This window comes from Molothrus ater, chromosome 2, assembly GCF_012460135.2.
Source record: "Molothrus ater isolate BHLD 08-10-18 breed brown headed cowbird chromosome 2, BPBGC_Mater_1.1, whole genome shotgun sequence".
NCBI classification, from domain to species: domain Eukaryota; kingdom Metazoa; phylum Chordata; class Aves; order Passeriformes; family Icteridae; genus Molothrus; species Molothrus ater.
This window is the reverse complement of record NC_050479.2, coordinates 28,095,963-28,115,339: the sequence shown is the minus strand read 5'-3', so window position 1 is coordinate 28,115,339 and position 19,377 is coordinate 28,095,963. Positions and strand designations below refer to the sequence as shown.

General features: G+C 40.2%; 1 protein-coding gene across 1 annotated transcript in view; it reads right to left on the bottom strand.

Annotated features, from left to right (window-relative positions):
- ST6GAL2 (ST6 beta-galactoside alpha-2,6-sialyltransferase 2) overlaps positions 1–19,126 on the bottom strand; it is a 173,789-nt gene extending 154,663 nt beyond the window's left edge. The window contains exon 1 of the mRNA XM_054518473.1: positions 19,028–19,126. The gene's annotated coding sequence lies outside the window, so the exon portion shown is untranslated. The remainder of the gene's footprint in view (positions 1–19,027) is intronic.
- Between the last annotated feature and the right edge of the window lie 251 nt (positions 19,127–19,377).

Below are 19,377 nucleotides of genomic sequence, written 5' to 3'. Positions count from 1 at the left end.
ATTTGGGTCCACATAATTTGGTTTATCACAGAAAAAACCAAATTTAATATTTTTAGAAGACAGTCATTCCTTTATTTCATTTGCAAAGAATTTCTAATCTGAATTTCAGACAAAAAGCAATCTGTTACTTTCAGACATTCATGTGATAAGGTGATCTATCAGGTGCATGACAAACAAGTGTGTTTTCTGTACAGCATATTCAAATTCCTCCAGTACTACTTCACTTCTCTCCCCAAAACACAAACAGTGGTAGCTATGCCTTAAACATTGACTGATCCTGGATCTGATTTAGCTGTGCTTGGGAAGAAACTATGCTCATGTCTTTGTGTATTTGTTTTTCTTTATGATTCTTCTCTCAGACTTTTTGTCCTGCTGACCCTGAGCAAATTTGTCATGGCAAGATGGACATCTGGTTTTACAGGCTTGGGCAAAGTAAGCAAGACTACGAACAGAGAGCAGAACACTGGGTTATAAATGGCAAAATCCCAGAAGCTAAACTCAAGGAGGGGCAGAAAATGAAACATTAACATAATATGAAAAGAGGAATGCCATTTAAATCAACAATGTAAAGGGGCAGTCTGCTATGGTAACATGGGAAACTTTTCTAGCTCTCTTTTTCACTTTGTCTTTAAAGGGTTTTGTTTCTCTGAATACAAGGAAATTGCATGCTTTCTTGAATAGGATTCCTTGATATGATGCTATTCCAGTTACATCCTTGAAAGTAAAGTTTGTACTAAAGGATGAGCAAATTACAGTGTAGAAACTGAAGAAATCTGGGCCATATAGGATGCATATAGGAAGTATTTCCTCCAGTGTAATAATATTTTTTGTCCAAGGCATGTTTCAAAGCCTATGTCCACAGCAAGATAACAATGCTGCAAATTTAGTGGGTCTGATATCTAATCTCCAGCTGAAGTGACAACCATAAACAAAAAAAAAATTACTCCTGACAACAGGCTGACACTACTGGCACATCAGTCAGCTCTGATATGCTGATCACAGGGCCCACTGATCAGTTTCAATATCCTGCCAGGAGCTGATGTATTTGTACTAAACCATTCAAATATGTTCCCCTCTCTCTGCACAAGCTGGATGCTGTTAGGCAGCAGCTTCTCTTCCCCAGTCCCCCTCCTCCTCAAGAAATATCTGGCATGCAGAGGTGCATAAGGCCTGGTCTGGTTGTCACTTCTCATATCCTGGTGCTAGGGCCATCATGAGAGGAACTCATCTGGAAGAAATTACTCTTCAGGGGCTGCTGCGTTTTGCGTTGTTTTGAATTGCTAAGGTAAAAATACTTGGATAAGGCTGTTCCTGTGGTCTCTCTGAGGTCCATGTATCTTATTTCAGGTACCACAAGCATTGCTGGCTAAGTAAGCACCAAGAGCAGCATCTGCTGGGCTCTCTGGAGAGGTGTAGCCTGAACAGGCTCCCTCTCTATGAAAAAGCCTTAGGGAAGTTTGGGGTTACCCGAGCTAAGACTCCTCCTGGAACTGCCTTGGGGGCAAGTGCTGCTCATGGGGAGGTTGCTAGATGGCTGTCTATACAGAGTACATATCAGTCAAGAAAATTTCCTGCCCTGACAGTAGATACTATAGTAAGTATGTAACATAAATTGTGCAAATTACCGATTTTAAATAAGAGCTTTAAAGGGCAATGAGAAACTTCACTATAGTCAAGCCAATGTGTTTCAGATTAGTTTTAATAAGCAGAGAAGATATAAGGATGGGACAAGGATATTTTTCAAAAAAATCTTCTGAGGATTAAGGAGTGAATCATAGAGTCATTAAGGTTGAAAAATACCTAGATTTGTTTAAAAAAATCAAATTACAAGGAGAACCAAACCTAGTAACTTGGAAATCCCACAACCTTGACAAGCACCACATGAAACTATACAAAACATTCTCATAAAAGGTAATGTGCTCTTCTGCACAGTGTACAGGAGCTGAGCATGAAGACTTTGAGCTGGATCATCTCTAGAGCACAGCACCAGGGGAAAATAAATTATGACCTTTTGGGCTCCTTTTATATCCCAGTTTGTTTTTTCCTCACACCCTCAATTATCTCCACCTTATATTTTTATTTGCACTGTGGTTCTTACCCATCTTTCATGCTTCTAGACTTCAAATAATCACTTTTAAGAGGAGAACTCCTTGATAGGCTGACTACATTGCAGGTTTTAAACAGACAGATTTCATGTGCCATCCTCTGACACACCTAATCCTAGTTTCTAGCAGGAACAGGATGCTAGGTGTCCAAGGCCGTGACACAGATCAGGTATGACAATTTTTATATTGGTTGTGCCTTCTTGCTACTTTACTGTCCATTTCCTTGAATTCCTGTCTCCTCTTCTCCCATTCAGTCTCCTCTAAATTGTCTCATTTTTTAACCTTTCTCAGTTCAGTTTAATTTCTCACTTCTATTTTCTTTTCCTCTATTCCATTTTTTAAATACACACAATGGTTATATTTTTGCTGCTATGACCAATAGCCTAATGATTATTAACTTGTATTTAATTTTACATCGTTGGATGTAATTTTTATCATATTGTTGAGAGAAATGAATGCACTGAGTCTCATAATCACTGTCCATGAGCTGAGCAGAGCATTTCAGGAATCAATGCTTGTCCCAGGCATGCACTTCCCCACACATCCATTTCCTGCCAGAATCCATGTTTATCAGCTTTCAGGGCATCCTGAAATTTGTCTGATAGGAGTGTATCATCCTTTGCAGGAAAACTTATTAGCACATTTACTTTCACTTTCTAGGCATCAAATGTTTACTAACAGCATTCTGATATTTCGGATTACCAATATTTTTTGCACATCTACTATACCAGTTACTGACAAGCAACTGAGTTCCCTTAATGATGATTATCCTGGGACACAAACACATTGTTTTCTAAACTATATTTTCTCAGCCTTTATCCCAGCCTTCCTCAGTCTGAAAATCCCATTGCTGTTAGCAAATGAAGGACACAATTTCTTTTGTGTTTTGATGAATGTGAAGGATCCACAAGTTCCTACGCCTTCGGCTGTCCAAGCTACAATGGAGCTCAACCTGAGGATCCAGATTGTGGAAGGAAAATAACACATGACTGGAAGGAAAACAGCACAAAAATAGCATCAGAAGAAAGCTTTTCAGTTTGCATTTTCTTGGGCTGTGTATGTCTCCAGTAAATAGAAGTGGCACAGTGGCAGACAGCTCAGGCTCTCCCTGGCCAGCCAAACAGAAATTAATAGGAACTTCTGTGTTGAGTGAGGATATTGGGAAAATCACATGTCCATATAGGAACAGTAGAACCAAGAGAAAGGCAGCCATAGGCCCTGGATTGATTCATGTCAGGTAGGTTACCTATGAACCAGTGTCTGAGGAAATGGAGTTGAACATGCTTTACTGGGACACCGCAGCTGGGAGCAATGGGAATGTCTGGGAAATGCTCCCCAGTACACAGGCCCCAAATGTGCAGCACTGGCAAACAGGCCCACAAGCCAAGACAGATCCCAGCAAGGATCCAAATGGTGCTCAAGCAATACTGGACCATGCAGGGGAGAAGTCTTCACGTTACATAAGGAAAAGCTCCTATATGAGGTGACTTTCCATGCTCTCAAATGAGAGCTACTCCTGAAAAAAAAAAGCCTAAAAAGGATATTCTGATTTTTCAGAAATGGGCTGTCTAGGAAGAACAGGAAACCTTAAATACCAATGTAGGCATCTATATAACTACCAGCAGAATTAACACAGTCTGTTCCTTACTGGGTGCCATTTGGGGAAGATTGGGAACAACTGTCCGGCCACTGGCTGCCCGACTTAACTTGCTTAAATCAGAAAATACTGTCATGCATCAGTGTCTTTTGGGGGAAGCCAGCACTTCTCTGCTGCTTATTGCACATTGCACCAGGCTGTTTGCCATTTTTTCACAGAACTTATCTATCTTGTGACATTTCTTTCCAGTATAAAGGATTTTTTTTTGCTAAATCGGTATCTGTGGTCTGCCTTCTGCTAGCTTGTTTAATAGGTTTCTTTTTGAAACAAACAGAGAAAAAAAAGTATGTGTAGGTATAGTACAACGAAATACATCAATTAATTTAGGAGTGGGACTTTTCTTCTTTACAGAAGACAGCAGGTCTCTCTATTCTTTAGTACATGTCTAAGTGGAAGAAGCTCCAGATGGCTGATGAATAGATTTGGTTGCTAAAAAGTGTCTATCCTTTAACATCTGCAAATTCATCATTTTCAGGCAGAGTTATACTCCTAAAGACCTATGATTGTCTTATTTGTGACAACATGGAAAATGAAAGAGGTACGTAGAAAACTCATATGTGGTTGTATTATCAATTGTTTCATGGTGTTCTTTGAATATTTCTAAGCTTACGAAACATGAGGATTTCAGAGCAAGAAATTTTTTGGCTGCAACTTTTCAGTAAACCTATTACAGTAACATACCCAGCAGTTTGTACTGTATGCTTGAAGAACATTGTATCTTAACATGTAAGAATGCCCTTTGGATGGAAAAAAAAAGCCACTTATGAGCACCTTACTTACTAAAAACATTTTTGCTCTTCATATCTCTTACATACTTATATAACTAAAAATTGCAATCCTGAAGTGTGGCATCTTTTCCCCTATTTTACACAGAAATTCTCTCACAGTTCAAGGTTAAGAAAGACATTCAGACAATGACTGAAAGAGAATAGTATAAAAATGCACACTGATTTGGATTTTCAGAACTGATCAGAAGTTTGAGTTATAGCAATTTATGTGCTATTTCCAGTTTATTAGAAGTTAAATTTATTAGCACTTGAAAAGTACCATGCTAATCAAGGTAAATTAACTAATCTGATTCCTTGATTGCTAGACAGTTTACCATTTCAGAGGTACTTTTAAAAAAACTAGTTTAGGAAACATTTTCTGACAGCAGATCACCTAAAACTATTACTTGCACTGGGGAAAGATAATTTTTTTTTTCATGCTTTTTCATATGTAAATTCTCATATGTTTTCAGTAAATAACTAGTCCATATTGCTCCAGTGGATATTTATTTTCCTTTCTTGCACTTTCCACTTCAATACTTCATTATATTCATCCTGATAAATATTCTGTGTGCTACCACCCTGCCTGCTACTCCAGCACAGTACAGAGGAATAATATGTGGACAACAATCTAGAAACCTAAGCCTGCCACACCAATTAGAAAGAGTTCCAGCAGGACTGATAGTCTAACAAATCTAGCATCAGACTTGCTTCTGAGTGCATATTTCATGTTTTAGAGATATGTATGCAGTTTTAAAGGGAAAGACTCATGAACACTATTCTTACTTAAGGGTGAAATTCAAACACACAGAAAAAATGTAGTAAGTCAAGCTAAATGAATTTTCATTTTATTCCACAAGAGATGGTGGAGAGGAAAGCAAATCTCCATTGTCTGTGAGAGTGCTCAACTCTGATGATGGTGGGTGAAGTCTACCCTAAACTCAAGCCCTGTGGCCCCTTCAACAGCATTTTCTCCCAAGCAGCCCACATTCATTTGGAGAGGGGATCATCTCAGGTGAAGTTAGCTCGGAGGACATGGGGCTGCACAGGTTGAGGTATCACCTCTCAGTTATCTACACACTGGAGATGCTGAGCAGAAGTCTGCTTCATCCTTTGCTCAGTTCCCCGACTCCAGAAAAAGGTTCTGCATGAATAAAAGTATGTAACAGAGAATTGCACAAACAGTCTGTGTGCCAGGCTAGAGCTCCTTACGTGACAACATAAATTCTTGTCTGCAGCCCACGACACCTTCAAGAGCAGAGACCATGGTTTCTGCCAAGCCCTCCTAGCAATGCTGGCACCAGTGCTTTGTGCTGTTTAAGCCAGATGCTTCTTATTTAAGAAAGTTATTGGAAACATATAATGTAACTAAGAAACTGATGGTATCTGTGCTCATATCTAGCCAAGCTGTACACAACTCAAGGCTGGTTTGCTTTAGGAGTGGGCTGAAATTCCTGATTTTCTGAAGGAGATAGTAAATGAAGTTGGAGGACTAGAGTTAACTTAGGAGAGGAGATGTGGCTGTGAGGTTGTTCATCAAGTGAAACCTTTCAAGGGTGGTGTGACACTAGAGTGAAAGTCTCCTGCTGGGAGGGAGGAAGCAGAACTGACAGGCAGAAGGAAGGAGGATATATATGGATGAGAAATTATTTTTAATCTGAAGTATTTATGCATTTATATTTGCCCTTTGTATATCTATCTGCTATCTATCTGCTATCTATCTGCTCTTTCTCAATGGTTCAGATATCACTAAGAATACGTAGATCTATGCAAATCTGAAGACACCTGGTTTGTGTTCTGGTGATATTGCCAGTAAAGCAGAAAGCTTGATTAGAAAAGTTAAAAACGAATAGCAATAGATTGGTGTACCCACAATCCCTACATTTCTGCTTTTCTTTCCTCTCTCTTGTTTGTGAAAGGCTGCCTGCCTTGCCTGTCTTTCTTCAGATCTTTTCCATTTCTAGTAAGGAGCTGTCTAGTGGGAAAATCCTACCTCTGCTTTTACATATCCTTCACTGTCCACAATATTCAATAATGTTGATATGGTTTTGGCAAGATATAATTTTTGTTTTATACCTTTTCAATCTTGTTCTCTCCAGACTGTCCCTCTTTCCCTTGAGAAGCCTTCTAGCCTAAAAAAAAAAGTAGTCCTTTAAAAATCCAAAACATAAACAAAACAACACAACCTTGAAAATTAGGTTTTGAGAAAGTAAAAAATATGTGCAGTGTGATAACTAAGCATAGGCAGCTATGCTGTGTGGCAGAGATTGCATGCTGGATGTTTTTCTCATGCTCATACTGATTGTAGTTATCTTTCCAGTTTCTCACGGCTCATAAATTATACACCCCTGCAAACCCTGCCAGTTGGAATTCAGAATTTTGTCCCTTTACCACTGGGAGAAATTGAACAATTAATGAAGCAGTGACAACTGGTGCATCCTCCCTTCATGGGGAGACAGGGACAAAACACATCCAATGTGGATGCAATATTCAGTCACTAATACCTCCTTGTGAAATTCCTTAAGCCTAAATCTGAAAGAAGAACAACCTGCTTTAATATTCTATTTCAAAATATTTTTGCAAAAAAAAAGCAGGAAAAATAGGATGATGAGGAAGCCATCGTGCTCTCCTGTTCCCCTGGGTGACAAACACAACCAGAGCTTTTGCTGTTCTCTGTTTTTCGTTACAGCCACGCTCCAGAGACACATGCTCCATGCTGCTGTAAATACACTGCTTCAAATGTCAGACCTGATTTACTCTGTTTTTTGGAAAGACAACAAAGAAAGTCAGTTCTTGAACACAATAATGACAAAACAGCAGTTGTTTGAAAATAGCCCAGACAAGGGACTAAATAAAGAGAGTGCTGCTTCTGCAGTTAACTATTATCCATACTATTCCTACTAGCTGTTACTCATAGTGTAAGTACTTCCATAGGTATTAACAGTGTCACAGCTTGTCAAAAAGTAGTCTTATGAGCTAAGCATTGAAGAACAAAACACTTGTGTGTCCTAAATTTCCGCTGTAGTGATGATAAGTGTTGTGGTTTAATCCCAGCTGGCAGAAAAGCACCACGTTACTGCCTCTTACACAGCCTCCTCCCTGCCCCCAGAGGGGAGGGAGGAGAACTGGAACAGAAAGGCAAACCTCATGGGATGAGATAAAAATAACTTAATAATTGAAACACAATTATAATTATAAACATGCTTGTGACAGTGGTCACAGGGGTTCTTGGATGAGGGAAGAAACAAGAATGTGGACTCCATGTTTCAGAAGGCTTGATTTATTATTTTTTGATATATATATTCCATTATAACTATAGTAAAAGAATAGAAGGAAAAGCTTCATCTCAGAAGGCTAGCTAAGCTAAGAATAGAATAGCAAAGAATGAATAACAAAGGTCTGTGTCTTGGACAGAGAGTCCAAGCAAACTGGGCTGTGGTTGGCCATTAATTGTAAACATCCAAGATGGGCCAATCACAGACATACCTGTTGCATTCCACAGCAGCAGATAACCATTGTTTACATTTTGTTGCTGAAACCTCTCAGCTTCTCAGCAGGAAAAAATCCTAAGAAAAGGATTTTCATAAAAAGATGTCTGCGACACATGCTAATAATATTAATAATTGTAATTATAGGGAGAGGGAGAAAGAATAACAGGACCCAAGAGACAAAAGCAATGCACAATACCATTGCTCACCATCCACTGACGAATACCCATCCCATCCCTGAGCAGAGATTGGCTCCTTCTGGGTAATTCCCCCAGTTTAGGTACTGGACATGATGCTCTATGATGTGAAATACTCCTTTGGCCAGTTTGGGTCAGCAGTACAAACTATGCTCTCTCCTGGCTTTTTGTGCAGCTCCTCATTGACAGAGCATGAGATGCTGAAAAATCCTTGACTAAGGATAAGCACTACTTTACAACTGCCAAAACACCAGTGTGTTATCAGCATTAGCCTCATACTGAATCCAAAACACAGCACAGTAGCACTATCTACTACAGATTAAAGTAACTGTCCCAGCCAAATTCAGGACAATAAGAAATGTGACTGTCCTGAAACACAAATGGTAAAATCGAACATGATCTGCTAACTTGGATGTCACATTTTCAAGCAGAGTTCTTTTTGGATGCATTTGTCTGGCATAGTGCAGGGCTTTGTGAGGTTATCCAGGCTAGTGTGGATCCTGGAAGCAGCATGGTGCTGTTCAGAAAGTCTCCATCGAGGTGAACATGCCCTCCTAATGCAACTATGTTGCTTTCAGCAACTCAGTATTGCACCTTATTGCTAAACCTAGAAAGCCATATTTAGAATTTAGTACTTTTACTTATATGGACCCATATAGATGTGTCTCAGAAGCCTGTGTTTGGATTCCTGTTTTTTAAAACCTTGCCTGCAAGGTTTTGCTCCAAAAATTGAACGCTAGTCAAACTATCCTATCTAAACATGTTAAAATAGTCTTACTCCTGTAAATATGCAAGGCATCATGCAACTCAGTGTTTTCAAACAGATTATATCCTTTATAAAAGGGGAGGCGTACTCTACAAAAACATGAGGCAACTGCAACAAATTAAAGTGAAAGTGAAATGTTGTCTAAATTCTTATGCATGGAACTCCTTCCCACTTTTGCTTGCTGCATCTCATTCTTCCGTGATTATTCAAAGCTTGTACCTTCCTAGGAATTAAAACATCAGCCCCAAAACTGAAAATTTAATGAAAACAACTTTATTGGTGACATATTCTGAGTGCTCTCTTGCCACTAGCAGCATGGTGTGTACATAATTTTCTACAATGTCTAAACAATGCAGCACAGTCAACAATCTTGTTCCTGTTAATTGACAGATCTTCACTTCTGTAACTCTTCTCAATAAAAAATCACAGCTGATGCTGTCAGGTTAAGAATCTCACAGCATGATTCTGGAGCCAAGTCAAACACAAATTACCCTGTGTTCACACTGGTAACTCATTTTTTTGTTGTTTGTTTGTTTGTTTTCTCTGGATCTGTGAAATAAGAGCTTTGAATTTGTTCTGATATGTTGGTGTTTATTGCATGTACTGGGCCACCAATTTCTGAACAACTTGGCTTGAGAATCTCTGCTGTGAGTAAAGTCCCTCTTCTTGCATCTGGCCCTGCCTTGCTGCTGCCTGGACTCTAGGCACTGCAAACAAAATTGTCACCAGAGACACCACAAGAAAAATGCTTTCTGCTTAGCAGCTCTTTATCTGTCAAGCAACAGTAGTGCTAACTTCACTGTATCACTTTTTCATGTATACAGTTTTCATATTTTCTACAAAAATTCTATTTCCTTTAGTTCAGTTACCCCTAGCTGCCTGGCCCAAAGCACTGCATGTCTTGATTTCTACTGCAGCCTGATGGCTTGGGGCAGGAATACAAGGAAAATCACCTCAATCATCTTCATTTCACACCCCCCTCTGTGCAAACGGTCTCTGTGTTTCAGCAGGTCAGGTACTCTCACTGTTATCAAACATCTTTGTTTCTGTGTCTCTGGAGGCATGTCTGTCACATAAGCTAATGCCACAGCTCTCACCTTATGCTTAATGCAAATCCCAGCCTGTGGAAAGCAGTGCTTTGTTCCACCCACCCTGCCAAGCCCCACTGGGGAAGGTGGGAGACAGAGAACCATTGCTGCTTGCTTTGCACTGCAGGGTGCTCATGGCTCTCAGATTCTGCTGCTGCAAAAGGGAGTCGGAACATGTGTGGGACCCCACCACCACCCATGGGGAACACATAGCACTTCAGACCCTCCTTAAGGCAATAAGAAAAATGAAAAACTAAAACCAAGGCAGAGAAGTGTAATTTGATGTTGCCTTGAGCTTTCCTGTGGCTCAGATAGGTGTCTCACTGTGCCACAGAACCAAGATGTTCTGGCCCAAAGCAGGATGTGTCAGCATCATGGCTGCCAGGGCCAGTCCTGTTCCCCTGTGAAGTCACTGGACCCTCAGTGAGGCACTGCCTCTGGCTCTTGGTGTGGGTGTGCTCTCCCACACACCCAGCCTTCACAGGTTCTCTGGCTTCAGCAGCCTCCAGGTGCCTGATATGTTTAAAACCCAGGACTTGGCAAGACATTCGGCTGATGGTTCATCTAAACAAAGCTCATCTCATCTCACTGTCAACCAGTCTGCCAAACAAGCAATTACAACCAAAAGAACCTCAATATTTTTATTTCGTTTTAATGCTCAAGCCTGTCCCCTTGATCCTTTGAATTATAAAGCAATTGTGGAGCTTTATTGAACTGTACCTACCATGGAGCCTTTAATGACCTCCTTCTAGGCACCCTTCATGATGATCTGTCTAGATTATCCTACACCAAGTTCCATCTTCAAGTAGCAGGTATTCCTAGCCTTCCTATGAGGTCTATCAGGATGCTTCAATGAACCTTTCTGAGCTTCTGCTGCCAGAAAAATTTGTCATGGGAAAAAAATGAGCTTCATGAAGCTGCCACTCCTATTTTACTGTTCTTTCATTTGAGGCAGGGGGAGAGAAATGGTGTTTGTGGCACTTCTCTTTATCTCTGTGGAGCATCTATTTCCTGAGATTGTTTTGGCTTAGAATTTCTTGCAGTTGATTTCCAAAACTAAAATTAACAAATTAGATTTTGGTCCTTTACCTCTAATAAATTTCACACAAACATGGCTCAAATGCCTTAGATGTATTTGCTCCTTGAGTTTGTAAATATCTTTTTGAAGAACATTAGAGTCCTTTAGTTTTGTTTGGGTTTGGGATTTGGGCTTGGGTTGGTTTTCCTCAGTTCCTCATTTCATCATTTCATTTCATTTCATTTCATTGTTCAAATCTTGTTAGCTGCAGCCTTATCATAGGAGGTTTTTTTCTCAGCTCTACAGAGATAGGCAGATCTAATGTTTTCTTGTTGATTGGTTGGTTAGACAGATTGGCCTCCATCATGTAATGGATAGTGAGTGCCTGGAAATAGCCTCCATGCACTAGTTAATGAGTGGAAACATAGGAATTTGAACTACTACTACCATTAGTTCTGCAAGCAACAGGCCGTTGTTGTATGTATTATCTGTACTCCATATTTAAATGAGTGGTGCTGTCACTGCAGGATGATGAGTTAAAGGTAGTATTGTTTTTCCTCTTAAATTCCCTTTAAAACACTTTCCCTCTTCCCTCCTTTCCCCCACCCCAAGAGCTGAAGGCTTGGATTTGCTTGCTAATGGATCCTGTCCATGATCTCAGATGTGCTGATATGATGATGCTGTAGCTAGAACAGCAGGAGTAGACACAACTTGTGAGTGCTGGATACCAATGCGCCACTCTGGTTCTAAATGGGTCCTGCACTAAATACAGAGGGATTGTTTGCTGTGGAAAACAAAGCAAAAGAATCATTCTGTCACTGAAAATAATTTGAAAATATATTCAAAATACATTGAACATGTATTGCTGTAACCATCTTTGCTTTCTGTCATATGCTCTTTTTCCAGTTGGACAGCTTTCACCCTTCTTTGTTCATTCTAAGATGAGCCATCTTCTCCAGCCTTCTTCAAACCACCAAGAAGCAACTCAAAGTTTGTCTGAAAATCCAGATGGAAGATTACAAAATCGACATATCTTAATTGAGATGGATGAGTAATGCAGCTTACTTGTCTAAATCACTCAGCAATCCAAATTACGTGCCACATGGTACTCCTTAAGCTAGTCAAGAACAGTTTCCTTTTTTTTTTTAATTAATTCAGTCTAAATGCCTTTAATAACTTCAGAGCTGAAAAGAAAGAGCACTGCTGTAAACAGTATTTTGGTTTCATCTGACCTTTGCATTATGAGATCAACTTTTAAGATACATTATCTGGAAATATAATGGTCCTTAATTTTTTCCTCAAACACACCTGGCTAATGGATCTTGTCTATATTGATATTGAGAGATATTGAGCTAGAAAAATATGCTCAGGAAATGCAAAGGGGATCTTTGGTGAAAGTAAGGCAGTACATTGTATCTGCATTGCATCTATAGTGCCTTGGAAAGCATATTTCAGTGGTACTTCTCAATGAGCATAGCAGAACAAATGTTTGCCTGCTTTGCACACAATTCTCATAAAGAAATAAAATTGTTATTTTTAAATCTAAAGTTGCATCTACTTGCAATTTCTAAAGCTATGTTGTTCAATTTGCCAGCAGAGAAACACTGATCCTATAAGCTTCAGCAGCATCAGGTAACATCTGTGGGGAGTTTAATCAATAAAAAAGCTCTCTTCTGTTGTTGAGCATTTTTACCATCAAATGACTTTGTATAACACTGTGATAGTGTCCAACTCTGCTGTGTCGCTCAAGAGAAAAGGAAATTTGCTGTCTCAAAGCATAGGGAAAGGAGAATGACAGGTTATAATTATTTCCCTGGAGCTTCACCAGTGGGTTTGTGGATAACCTTAGAGGTAAGAGCTGCTGCCTCCTGGGATCTGATCTCAGAAGCACTCAACAGGGACATTTGGACTTTGCAACAGGAAGCAACTTGACACCAGACATGCTCCCAAAAGAGGACTGAAGCAGCAATTTCAGCAAATGGGACTGCCAGATTGCCTGTATGTAGGGAAAAGACACGAGTGTTTTGTAACATGCCAGAATCTGGGTGCTTGCTCTAATAGTAAGCTCTAGGGAGCTGTTTGAATCTCTAGCAAGAAGACAGCAGCTTGGAAAAAACCTCTTGGGAGTTATGTTCTGTGCTGAGCCTTGGCTTGAGTCACCTTATTGACCTCTGATTGAATGCATCAAAAAGACAAGAGTTATGAGATGGAGGGATCTGGATTTATCTTGAGGCATTTTACAACAATTCTGTTAGAAATATAATTCTGTTAGAACTAACTGAAGGAGAATTTTTTGCATCTCACTATTTGAGTTTTCTTTTTAAGACTATCATCATAAATTAGGCTTTTAGTTGAGCTACATAGGTGGTCAGTTTTATTCATTCTCAGCATAAAAAAATAATTTCCAGTAAAGTTTCTGTGTTGTTTTTTCAGATTAATATTTTTACTCTTCTCTCTATCCTGTGTTGTGACTATTGTAGCTTGTATTCTCCCCTCATTGTGCTCCCAGTGGAGAACAAGAGAAGAAAGGATGTAGAGCAGCTGTTCTGTACAGGTTCCCTGTCCCCTGAAACAGCCCTTGTTTACTCTGTGTTGCCCCTACAACCAGGTTTAATGCCCCTGGGTGGATGAAATTAATCACAGATCGGTTCACTGAATGTTTTTACTTCAGCTGAGAGGTGGTTTCTGGCTCTTTAAAGGGGGCAGATACACCCTTTAAATTTTGTTGAAATATATTTTAATATAAAATATACTAAATAAGAAGATAAGACCATGCAGTACACCAAAATCTGCTCCTGTTTCACACAGCCTGTTCCAGCCAAATGCACCAACTTTGGTTTGGGACCCAAACACAGCAGTGTTGTGGACTGCTGTTTTGATTGTTTAACACTGAAGGTGCCAGCTATCAGAGATGCAAGTGGGTTTCTGGACAGAAAGAGAATTCTGCAAGAATATACTTTGTTAGGGCACTTGTCAGCTCACCACAGATCCACCTTATCGAGTCAACTGTCAGAAACAAACACTTACTGCAGTCAGTTGTGTGCAGCTGACAGAACTGCCAAAGAAATTGGTATTTCTCAGTATTCTTGATATAATTGCCACATATATTCCCAGACACTGATTCCAGAAACAGTATGCTGAGTCTTTTCTTCAAACACTTGGATGAAGAGATTATAGTATTTATTGATAGGATCAGCTGTAGATGGGGGAACAGAAGTTTTCTGAGACTGCTGCACCAGTCCTGGAAAGTGTCTGGAGCATGCAGGTGCTTCTGTGCTCTGTACTTTGAGGGACATGTTCCCCAGTGTCACTGGCACCATCCAGTGTCTGAGGCTGATGCTAAGAATATCAGCTGGTGGTATGTGGGGACAATTCTTCCACAGGAGCACCTAAAGGCAGCAGGCAGGAGCTGTGTAGGTGCTGCCTGTGTAGGTATATAAGGCACAGCCTCTCTCCCCAGTATGCTGCATAAGCACAGAAGACAGATGAAGGGTGCATAGGTGGAAGGAGAGGTAGAAATATTTTCTCTTTTTTGCAGATGAGGAGACATCCAATCTGAAGGTCTGAACACTAGCAACTGAACATCAGGGTCAGATTCCCAAAAAAGGAATTGTTTACCAATGTTTCCCATTTTCCAGTAGCATGGTTTAAGACATTTGTGAAGAGAGAGGAATAGTGTTGCATTTGAATGAAAATTCTCAGGTGTTGTGGCAATGTATTAAAACACATTGCATTTGAGTACTTGTCAAGTAAAAATTGCAAGTGGCTAATGCTGCAGTCAAATGCATTTTTCCAAAAAGTCAGCTGCTTTCTTATTGCATTTATAAAATATATCTCCATGGAATTATGTTTTCTGAGACATGAATCAACACAACATATGTTATAGTGCTTCAGCTTTGTTTTCATAATGAAAAGAAGCTGCTTTAATAGCATCTGTTATAGTGCTAGGAACGTATCCTGCCACGGATTCTCAGTGAAAAAAACACCAATTGCAAGTCAAAGAACTCAGATCCAGGTTTAAAGGAATGGGATGTGATTATGCCTGCTATTACCTAGTTATCTGTTCTGCTCTTCTTCATTTCTTTAATTATTTAGCAGAGTTAACACAGAAATGCAGTAAGGAAACACTCAAACTCAGTATTATTTCTGGATACAGACCAGCAAGGAATCTTTTCTTCTTTACACCAGCAAGGAATTTTGACTGCAAAGTCCTATTGAAATATTTTTTTTTTCCTTTAGGATGGTAGCTTTCCTTTGCTGCAGTTGTCCTCTAAAATATACATTATAGATTATCTTCCTTTGAGAGAATAGTGAAAGGAAAACTTGCTGTACTGGGACTTGGTAAACTGCCTCTAATCTAATTTATATTACAGGGTACCAATTACTGGGGAATTCATATACTACTAAATGTCACTTCCACTCTTTTCCTAGCAATGACAAAAACAATTTGTGATTCATTCTAATCACATAATTCCCCTCATAACTGCAAGATTATGGCTTTTCAAGGTCCTTTCACCTTCCCACTGCCCTGCAGTAAAAGGAAATAACAGTTGTTTGGATTTTGAATTGTTTCTCTGGGCCCAGAAACTAAAAGGCAATGACAGAACTTTTGAATAGTTTTCTCTCCTTTTGACCCTGCCAAATTGCAAGGAGTTACAAAAAATGAACAGTTATGATCAGAAGATTGAACTAGGCTTTTACACATGCTAAATACTCTAGCTGTACTTAATATTTCATATTTCCATGTAACCTGATAGACATAAAGGTGTGCAGTGAGTGGAGATGTGATATCTGTTTCAAAGAGCATTGGTCTAAATCACAGCCATGGAGATTTCCCAGGAAAAGGGGAAAGATGGAAGGTGTCTGAGTACAACAGTGAGGGCTTTTAGGGTGATAAACCTAAAAGCAGAGACACCAGTCCCTGCTTCCTTGGTTTGGTTTTGCAATTCTTATAAGCAGAATTGTAGTCAAGTAATGCAAACAAAAGCCACAGCTGGCACAGGGAATACTCTTTCAAAATCCCTGTTTGTTCAGTTGACAATGATATATAGATCTTTATGCTTTAGTGATGGATATTGAAATGCCTGGATTGATAAGTTTTGCTATATATAAAAATAGATAGGGGAAATAGAAAACTTTGCCATATAAAAGGATGATAAACTAGAAATATAATTTAAAAGAACTCTGCCAGTGCTTGAGTGTCTGGCATTTTCTGCTTCATGAATTGTAATCTTTGATGGGGGGCAGGGAGAAGAGCTCATTTTCACTCAGAGAAGCAACAGAGAGAATTTCTGATGAAAACCCAGGTTGTCTTGAAGGCACATTTAGATCTCCCTGGCTCATACTGTCAGGGCCTGAAGATCTTTTTATCAGCAAGATCTTAAGACCATGCCTGGTGATCCTCTAGGAGCAACTCCCCTAGGGCTGCTAGGGAGGATGGAGTAAGGCTCTGCCAGGTGACACCTGCTGACTGCAGGGTGACAGTCAGAGCAGCCCGAGCACAGGCAAGGTCTCCTGCCCACCACTGACCAGGGTGCCTGCTCCTGTATGGATGTGTGGCTATACAGCACAAATAGGGTGGCCTTGTCTGTGAGACAGGTTGTCCCTTCTACAGCAAGACACAAATAGTTCCTGCCTTCCCACATTTCTGTGAGAAGGCGGGGGGAGGCAGATTTCTTGTGACATGAGTGAGGCTCTGCAGAGCATGCACTGCCCATGATAAACTTAGATTTTGCCTATCAGCAAAGATGCTTTCCTCGTATTTTTTTTCTTGTGCTGAGTTGCATCATCCTCACAGAACAAGCTTCCAATAAGCAGAAAGATCATGGCATCTGGTCCCTGGTGAAAAATTTCCAGCATTTCTCCACCATCCTGAATTGATATTAAGATGTTTTGAGAACATCCTGCCATGCTGATAGCAAACAGATGACAGCAGAGTTTACTTACTAAAATCAGGGCTGAATTTGATACAAGGATGTGGCATTGAGCTGGAGAGCTACCTGTTCCTGCTCCTCTTCAGATTGGAATTCTTCTCATTGAGCTGTTTCTTCTCTTTCATATATCCAAGCAAATGTTGAAAGCAAAACAAACTTAGAGAAGACAACACTCAGTTGTACTCAAAGTATTCCAGCAAAGACTTATGTAGTTAATGGAGGAAAATACAAAAGAACCCCAACAACAGCCAGCCCCCAAACATCTTCTTCACTTATCACTTTCTTCCCCCCAGAAATTATAATTCTCTATATTGAACTCCAGTATTATACTTAATGTACTAATCAGCCCAGGTGATGATCAATTTCAATAATGTTTTAGTTTATTGATGAACTAATGTTGACTCTGACAACCTGGAACATGAGGAATACTCCTACTTGCAATTTCCACTGCTATATGTTACATCAACTCACTTATACATCACTCCCCTAGTCCTTCACACCCCTTTCCATGATTCCCCTGTCACCATAACATAAAATGACTGAGTTTCAGGAAGCAACATCTATTCTGTTCTTGGCTAATCTCTGTTTTAATATTTGCTTGAAAGTTGTCCCTTGATAAATATTGAAATATTTTGGGAAGGGAAAAATCTGTCAGTATCACTCTTTTGACCTGTAGAAAAGATGCAAATTTACTCATACAGACTGGAAAGATGCCACTGCAGACCTGAAATCTAATCCTTTGAGCTATCATGTTTGCTCAGTAGCAAAGGAAATAATGTCTAGGGACACTGAGTGGCAGTTTCACATCATGGGTATATATGTTTTCTAAATACAAGCAGCAGCTAACCCCCAAGTTACAAGTACAGCTGTGTCACCTGTGTGTGATCTGACAGACACTGTAGCCAACAGAGGTGTGGACTGGACAGACAGTAACAAATGAGCCAGTGGCCTCATGCCCAGCTAGTCAGGCTGTCATCTCTTGTAGATTGGATTTATCCATCAGGGGAGTGAGTAGCTGAGGTTCAGTTCAGAGGCAGTCATTCTGTTAATGCTCTGTACTGCCTGACAAAAACCTCAGCCCTGGTTAACTCATTCCTACTTTTCAAATCAAAACACAGCCAGGTCCAAGGTACTGGGACTCTCAGATAACAGCATTATTTCAGCCTCTTGTTTCAAATGCCACTGCTCAACTGGGGCAAGGAGAGTTGTGACCTGACCTCTCCGGTGGCCTCTATACTTTTCTGTGGAGTTCAATGAGCTTGACTCATAGGATCAAGGCAAAGAAGAAGAGGGTCTGGGAATGCTTTTTGCTACATGTACTGAAAGGACCTACCTGAAGAGTGCTACTTTTCGTGTGGATGACTAATAAAACATCTGATGCAAGTGCAAACATCAGCATCTTGAGCAGCAAATGTGCATCTCCCAGCTTTTTGAACTTTTTGTGAGCATAGCAAGTCTGTATAATCAACACCAGAAACATGCACAAGAATATAAATGCAAGTAAAAAGCACATATTATCTCCTCTTTAGCTTCAGCTCTCATCCCTCTTCTGATAAAAGTTCTACATTTCAAATGCCGCCACTCTGCAAGACGATAGTTTCTTCTTTCTGAGCCTATTAACACATTCAACACAATAAAGACAAGATGGGGGGGAAAGGACAACAAGAGAAAGATGCTAGGGGTAAACAAAACAAAGCAACACACAACCACTTTTCTGGCAGTTCTGAGAAGCATTTACTAATCTTATCTTATGTAAAAAAATTCTGCTCTCTTTCAGGCATTCCTGAATGTACTTAGCATTGCTCTTGAGCAGGCAAAACATTCCTCGTGATTGCCTTCACATCCCAGCAATCCACAGAAGATTTTACACATTTATTACACAAAATCCTTGAAATCTAATGGATCTTAAGCTGCACACGGGTTCTGAGTACCCCCAGAGCTCCCTGCCACCCTCCCATCCTGCCCTTTGCTGAGTTAATCCGCAGCTCTGCCGGCTGGGGGGACTTACCGAGGGCTTTCCGATGGGAGGAAGCAGTTTGGAGCTCGCACACACTGGAATAGCTGCTACCCAGTAATGAAGCAGGAGCTGAGGAGTCTCACTCTTTCAGTAGCTATTCAGGTAGTGCTGCCAGCTTTCTCTAGCTCTCTGCATACACACACACAGGGCGGGGGGGGTGGTGATGGGGGGAGTGGGAAGGGGGGGAGACAGGGAGAGGCACAATAAACTCTGACTATAATTATGAGAGCTCCTTTCTACAAATTGTAGCAGCAAGAGATCCCTTCAGCAGCCTTTTCAGCATGATCTCTTTAAAAAGGAGTCCCTTGCAAAAAATTGCATCCTTCCTACTCTCTTTCACT